Consider the following 8,338-nt stretch of genomic DNA (forward strand, 5'->3'; position numbering starts at 1 on the left):
GTAGCATAAGGCATACTAGTGATGCAAAAATTATAGAACTATGGAGTAAGGGATGCTATTATGAAAATTATTTGAATGAAATAATTTTTCAATGTCGTCTGCTTAGGATAGGTAAGTTTGGAACGGTCCCAAACGACTGTTACCTTCAATGTATTTCGGGAGATTAACTTAATTAGTCTTAAATTATTTTATTTTTCATCTTTTCGTACATGAACGTACCTTCCGCCTCTTTGTTCAAGGGTCCCGTTTTTCCTTCCTCAAAATCAAATTACCAACATTTTGCCACCAATCACAGTCTTACTAGCATGTCAATATTTATTCAAGGAAATTTTTCTGACTGCAATGAATTTTACCTGGCAACTTCCTCATTTATTTCGTCATATTTAATTTTGTTTTTAGTCTTCCTCCCTGCCAAGCTCATTCCCGTCATTACTCACTATGCCAACATTTTAATATTCTCCAATCTACGGCCATTCGCTGGATTTACAATCAAAGTTCAAATGCATGCAGTGTTACACTTTAAATGAATTATGGCTTGAGTTTGTTTTCTTTGGAACCTATTCACTAGGAAATAACTGCATTCATTAAACTTTTATCGATGTAATTGCAAATCTCCTAGGATCATAATTCATTCCCTGTAGCAGCTAAGGTAGCTGGTCTAGAAAGCATATAAAAAGTATGAGCAACTTGGAGTTTTTTAAATTTTAAATAAGAATATTCGGAGGCTATAGAAGTGGATTACGTCATGTCTGCTACTCCGCATAAAAAAAGGTTTTAGGCATTGCGTTCATATCTTTGGAATTTTTTTCCATACCTACGACCGGTCACGTAGTCCAAAAAAACCAAGGCCTTCTTTTTAGAAATTCATTGTTTGGATGAAAAAGGTATTGCAATGCCAAGAATGAGAAGCTCACATCCATTTAGAAAATTAATAAAGCAAATAAAAGAGACGAGAATACGGACTCTCACCAAATTTTTCTCCTAAGGTCGTATTACATGATAGTTACTTCAGTTGCTGAAATGTAGATGCAACAATATGATACGCGAGCTTAAGTCTCAGATAAACCATTTTGTACTAGATCCAATTCTATTTTCAAATTTTACTCCTTTACATTTTTATTTTTTTTTTCGTTTTCGACAAGTAATGTTGATTCCGCCGTAATCAATCGGTACTCTCTTTCGTAACACCCCTGCTCATCTCTGATCGATAGTTGGATTAAAGAATCGCCCAGAAAAAATAAATATCGTGCTTATTTCCTGTTTTCATTATTTGAAATTGAAATCAATTCATTCGATTTCACTTTTAAACAGTATTGAGTGTAGATTTCAGTATCAATACCCATCCATTGTGAAGAATGGATAGTTCTTACCACAGAGGGTCATGGTTACATACTACTACGTGTATTTATTATTTATTTTTTGACTTAAAAAAACTGTCTTGCGTTGATGAGAAAGAAGAAAGACAAGAGAAGACAACGAGGGGAACATTTTAAGACATTTTTGAAACATTCATTCCGTCCGTATTAAGGAGTTAGAACTTCATGGTGAGCCAATTACTGCACCTTCAAAAGAGGTTACGTTGAAAATATAATAAAATTAATGCAAAATAAAGCAGACCAAGAGGGAAATATGGATAAGATTAGTAGATATAGGAATTCAGCGAACAGTTTCATTGTAATATAACTCTTGATCTATTCATAGAGGCCGGGCCTTACTGATTTTTTCGGTTTTTTGGTGAATATATTATCTTTGTTCTTAGGAATAACCACGGAGAAAAGGGTAACAAAATTGACACACCAGCCGATCTTTGTACCTGCATCTGAGTCCATTACCGACTAGGATGAGTTCAGGAATGCCGTACATCGGTAAAATTGACCACAAATGAGCTGTCGTGATCAAAATTCAGGGTTCCATCATAAATCTACTCACACAATACATCTATAAGGTATTCAACTAGCCACCGCCAGGGTGTGTGCGACATGGGATGATTCAGTACCAAGGTACACACCATTAAAAATTATGTAGTCATAACTGCTGATTACTAATGAATATGCGTGGGATTCTAGCGTCAAGAAGAACGATAATTTAAAGCTTATATAAAAAACGGCAACATGCTAGGTTACTTAGAATGAAAAAAAATAATTTCCCTCTCCCTAGCGCGGTCGAATAATGTTATTTTGGTGATTCGAATCATCTCGGGGATTTCACTCAGTTAGTGTCTCCATATTTGCCTACGTTCCGATGACCGAGTTGTATATCGAAACGTTAGGAGCTATGGAGGCACTAATTCGGTGTCTCCATAGCCTCTTGGCAAATTTTTGGATTGGCTTGGATTTCACTCAACAGGCACGCCAAGAATACCCAAGATCTTTCGTTCAGTGTTCTTCTGATCCCTTATTCGGTCCTGGTAAAGATGTCTACTTCAATGTAACTGTTCTACTCTTAATATCTGTTATCTTACTTCAATGATCTCTCCTGTCGTAGTACGATGTGGATAATAATACAGTTGCAACATAATAGCCAAACACCATATATGTGAACGAAGAAATAATACCAAATGTACGTATCTAATCACTTAAGGTATACTTGTGATATGCCTGTTGAAAAAAGAACATGTGTTAACAGCGTGTAACATTACCTTGACAACGGAAATATTGATGAACTATGGTTATAAGTATTTAATATTTTAGTAATATTTTCCTCTAACTTTCCTTGTATGTATGTGTGCATGTATATATATGTTATATATATATATATATATATATATATATATATATATATATATATATATATATAAAGTATTGTAGCGTGATGTCTATGGTTTTGTCTTTTAAGGCGAGGCTAAAAACTGTAGGAATGTACGTTCTGTGTCAGAAAACCTACCTTTAGACTCTCAGCACATATCATATACTCGTATAGTATTAGTGCGGATTTGAATGATCATTAAGAAAATAGTATCATCTTATTTCACTTGCTAATTTTCTTTAAACTCACCCCCTCCCCAACAGCAAAGCTTTCTCTTTTCTTAATGGCGAGCGGAGAAAGAACGAATATCCATATTTGCATTTCCTCACTTACCCGACCGAGAGATCGTCTCCCGCTTGACAAATGCAGCAATCACTTTTCTTAAGGACATATTACTTTTTTAAAAAATTGCTGCCAATTTTTTTTCTTTTAAAGCACGTATCGTATATTTAAGACATTATCACAAATATTTGATTATCATTTCAAACCACTACAAAAGTTTCTTCTGTTTTATTAGTCGTTGATGAATTGATTTTACAAAATGTTGTTCGCTACCTTTGGTCGACATAAGAATGAAGAATAATATTGTATAATTTGCGTGGAGAATGCCTTTGCTCCCTAAGTCATTATTTTAGACTTAACGAGAATTAAAAGGATCGAGCATAATTGTTTTATTACATCAAAATTTAATGTACCTACGGATTTATAGGAGTAAATCCGGGTAAAAAAATCAAAAAACCCAAAATATAATTCTTTTATTATTATTTATTGTATGAGATTCAATGTAATTATAAGCGGAAAATTTAGAAAAAATCCATTACAATAAATTAATGTAATAGAGTGGGTTTTAATAACCTGACTCATTTTTCAGTTTACATGAACTGCCTTATTGATATTAGATACGAAACTATTGGAGTTTTCAAGTATCAAAAACTTTACCTCCGTCTGCTCATATTACCAATGACACTGTTGTTCGTCCTTGGCACTTCGGCAATTTGACTTATCATATTCGTTAAATTTATGCAGATAATTGTCGTATAAGTGAAGTATTTATATGAAAATCTAACATTATATAACAGGTGAACTCCATCAAATCATTTAGCATATTCGAAGCAAAATACTTGATTGCGCAGCAAGTCTCGATTTTTCTTCACTATCCCTTTAATTGAGCCTAAATTTCATAAGTTTAAACGAAGTAAACATCTGCTAGAAAATATTTCGTTTCATAGGCCATTTTTCGGCTGAAATAAGGTTCTGAAAATATCCAACAACAAAGTGCTTGTTTCGATGACTACACGTTGTTTAATGGTTACTATGCTCTTAATGAATATTTTGAGTATAACACGTCGTTTTTCTGACATTAAGAGAATTTTTGTCATTAAGCCTCTGAAATTCTCAAATTGACACATCATGAGTGCCTTTTATGCTCATGATCACGAATAGATTACTGTGGGAAAACGTGTGGAACCATGCCCAGGAGAGGTGTACGTGTGTATGTAAATATGTATATATACTTATAATTTATATTATATATATATCCTCGTACTTCGTGCAAAATTAAAGTTGATTTTTTCTTAACATTGTCTAATGAAGTCTTTTATTATGCAAAGGAAACTCAATGATATACCTTTGTACAAATGTCTCTTCCTCATACTAATTGTTTCCGAAGGTCCACAGCTCTATCCTGGGAGGAAACACATTTTTAATTTCAAATATGTACTCTCTTAAAATTATTTTAGTATAAAATCAATAAAAATCATACATATACTTAGTACCCAGCAAGATACCGCCAGGGTGAGGGGCAGGGGGTGAACCAGACTAATTTCGACGTGAATATTTTTACCCCTACCGCAGTGTATCATCTGTAACTCCCAACGATATATTTGCCAATTTAGTGCTTGTATATATAAATATTATTATTATTAGGTAATCTACCAGTTAAGGTAGGTTTTTGGATGGACACAGCTACTAAATAAATATTTTGTTAATGGAATGGGGCTTAATTTCTTGGAATTGTTCCATATTCGAGAAAAATATGCTTATTTTTAGTACAAAAAGGAATTATAATAGTGTCATACTTTTCCAATTATTTTTCTCCTATTTTCTCTCAACCTAGACCGTCACATAAGATATTTGCATGCTGATTCACTATGATTGAGCGCGACTGCATGTTGTGGCAGGGCTAAAGATTTTAACCATTTTTTGTCCCATTAACTCGAGGTTGAAATTCCTTATTTACGGTTGGTGCACACGTGACTATTCAATCGTCATTTCATTCCGTTAATGCTGTTCCAGTATCTTAGCATACCCCGTACAAATATACTGAATTTTTGTAATAGATATTTTAGGATTTTATTTATTACTGTTAATATTGTAGATTGAATTCCATTGCAATTTTTATGTACCTGGGTATTATCGTATATATTATTTCCAATAATTAAGTTAATTTTACCAATGTAGGATAGAAAATTAAATTTTCAAATAATTTTGCAGTTTTAAAACGATTTGCTTATTACCTGAAATATAAAAGGTCATAGAAAAAATCAGCTATCGCAAAAAAATTGATCGACATTTGTACATGTCATCTCAAAACGTGTCAATTGTTCAAAAATATGTAAGGCATTTACAATCATGCATATTGTGTAAATTTCCAAAAGAAGCTTCTGCTCGAATATATGAACATGCATCACTTCAATGGAGAGTTTTCTTAGTGTCTGCATAATAAACTCGATGGAATGTTTGCGTTGCCGTAATTCATCAGCTAAGGGATTCGACGAACGACTGGTTCCCAGGGCAATGAATGCCCAAAATCGGAAAAAAGTAATAACCCACCCTTAAGGCATGCAATTACTCGTGCATCAACTCGAATCACCCAACGATATTGCTGTGCCTTTATGATGACAGCCAATTGTGGAAACAGTGAAGAAAATACAAAAGAGTATTTTGTTAATTATATGTTTTACCATTCTTAAAATTTATTTGAATTTAATTCCAATTTTTCCCAAGAAATTTTGCGAATGGAATTCATTCCATTAAATGAGGTAGGAAGTTCGTGTTAATAAATAGTTAACAAATTTTCTTGTAATCGTGCTTGAGGCACTGCTAAAATAGACATGGTAAATTCGACAAGAGAATGCCCAAACGATGACAAGGACACTCGGGTATCATTTCGGGTGAAGTTTCCGGAAGGTCCAGCAGCACCCAACGGGTGTGGATTATAATTGTAGGAAACCACGAACTACGGAAACAACTCGCTTGAATTCCTTCCATACATTCTTAATGTGCAAATATATTAGGTAACTGTTTCCGTGGTGTAGTGGTTATCACATCCGCTTTACACGCGGAAGGTCCTCAGTTCGATCCTGGGCGGAAACAATTTTTTTCATTTTCCACTCTGCGATTTTTCAATATTGTCACCTTTGATGATATCCTAAAATTGATTAATGTTACAAGGGAAAAATTTCTTTCCACAAAACCGTCAAATATAATATATATTTTGCAACATGCGGCGTATAAAGCTACTAATTTCATTGGCTAGTCTACCGCGTAGCGTTTTGAATAGTTGCAGACTGGTCAACGTAACATACATTTGCCTCTTCTAACGAAACACAACCTGATGCTACAAAATTACTGCTTCAATTTCACATACATACTTCCTCCCTTCATTCCGTCCAAGCATGCCTTTACTATTCCTGCCCCTTCCTTGTTTGCCTAACATTGTCCCTTCTATCGTTGTCTTCAACATCTCATTGCCAATCAATATTCTTTATATCCATCTTTCCTATCTCCCCATGATTTCTCCCAACAATCCCCTCTCCTCATACTTTCCCTTTTTTGTGATAAGGCATGACGGTGATCTGTCGAAATCTTCCGGCAAAATTCCTCCCACGTAAATACTACGAATCAGTTCATAAAAACTCTTATTCCCACACGTTTTTTAAACCTTTCAGTAGTTCCTTCGGACTGCTGTTCACTCACACGACCTTATTTGATTAAAATTCCATTTTTTTATCTTACCATCAACTGTTTATGGGCTTAGTAAGCTTTATATACCTAAGTTTAGTGGCTGTATCAATCATATAATTCCTTTATATATTATTTCCGTCTTTCTTGAATCTCTCTCGGTTCAATTAATAACATTGCTGATTTGTCTTTGATTGTGTGTACTTTTATTATCCCTTCTGACAGCGATTTTACCTTCCTGAATAGCTCAATTTCGCCTTTCCGTTGTTGCCTTTCCATATCCTGGTATTGTTTCTCCCAGCACTCTCATTTTGGCTGACTGCTTTCAGGGTCTTCGTTTGTAGTATTAGTCGATATATAATTCTAGGGAGTGGGATAAATATTTTTGTATTGCTCATATTGTTAAATATTTAATATTGTAACACCTTCCATGTGAATACGACGCACTTTTCGGCTCACTTGTAAAGTAGATTGATGTGCAGTGTTGACTGGTATAGTAAGGAGTATTCTATTGCTGACTATAGTGTTCGTGTTAAAATATAAGAGAACCTGAGTAGGGAATTTTTATTTTGGTTGCAATTGGCTCGAGAGAGGGGGGATGAGCCCGAGGAAGTAGGGTTGGATGAAGGCGAGGTGAATCTACTTAGATAAGGAATATGTTGGAATTCATATGAATGTATTCTGTATTCATTTTACTAAAATTCTCTCTTCATATTAATTGTTTTTAATATTTTCATTTGACACCCAACCTTTCAAGCTTTTGAATTTTTGGTTGGACAAAAACTTTACATCTTTTGATAGCTTCGCCTAAAAAGAAAAAAATATATCCTCATTATAAAAATGTCCTTGTATGGCAGCTGAAACACTAGAAAAAAGATAGAAGGGAGAGATAATGAGGGAAGAAGATTGAGCGTAAATCATGGGGTGAGTGTGTTAGAAATGATTCTGGAGGCGATAAAAAGTTAGAAGTCTCAAGGAAACCATGGATCGTGTATGACACAATAGATGAATGTGAAAGAGACGAGAGAATTATACAAGATCATGACTGCTTGGAAGGAATATGAACGCTTCAGCAGTAATTCCGTAAAAAGCAGATTTTCTGGGACTTAGTACCAGAGAGAAAACGGTGAGAAGGAGAACTTTATGGACTTTCATTGTAAAGAAAGGTATTGCATCACAAATTTTTACTCTTGCTCATACAGGATTTTATTCTGTATGTATACTAGCAGCCATTGGCCAATCTTCTCAGGGCTATTTTTTTCGTGTTCAGCGGTAACAGGATTTAATTCGCATGAGTAGCCCATTTAAGTACGTGTTCAGTTTCTTCTTTAGAGTTTTGTTTTTGGGCACGTGATGATTTTACAGGTGCTTTAGACAATTGCGATTTGAAATGAACGCTGAATTAAAAAAATATGAACTGATGTACTTTTAAAATTAACTCTTAATACCTGTAATTCGAGACCATCGCACTTTGCAGTAGAAGTTTATCATATAAATTATTCACTGTTAAAGTTGACTCAAACAGAAATAAACCGAAACTGTCGAATTTTAGAGCAACTCTTCAAAGAAACCAAGCCATATTTTTTAGGCTTTCAGTCATGTGAAACAATATGAGTTAGTAATAATAGAA

The 8,338-nt window shown here is 34.3% G+C and overlaps 1 non-coding gene across 1 annotated transcript; it reads left to right on the forward strand.

The window, feature by feature from the left end:
- The first annotated feature begins 6,047 nt into the window (after positions 1–6,047).
- TRNAV-UAC (transfer RNA valine (anticodon UAC)) lies at positions 6,048–6,120 on the forward strand. Its single transcript has one exon. It is a non-coding gene; the product is annotated as a tRNA-Val (tRNA).
- Positions 6,121–8,338: the final 2,218 nt, after the last annotated feature.

Source organism: Hetaerina americana, unplaced genomic scaffold (assembly GCF_022747635.1).
Source record: "Hetaerina americana unplaced genomic scaffold, ioHetAmer1.1.p SCAF_9, whole genome shotgun sequence".
Lineage (NCBI taxonomy): Eukaryota > Metazoa > Arthropoda > Insecta > Odonata > Calopterygidae > Hetaerina > Hetaerina americana.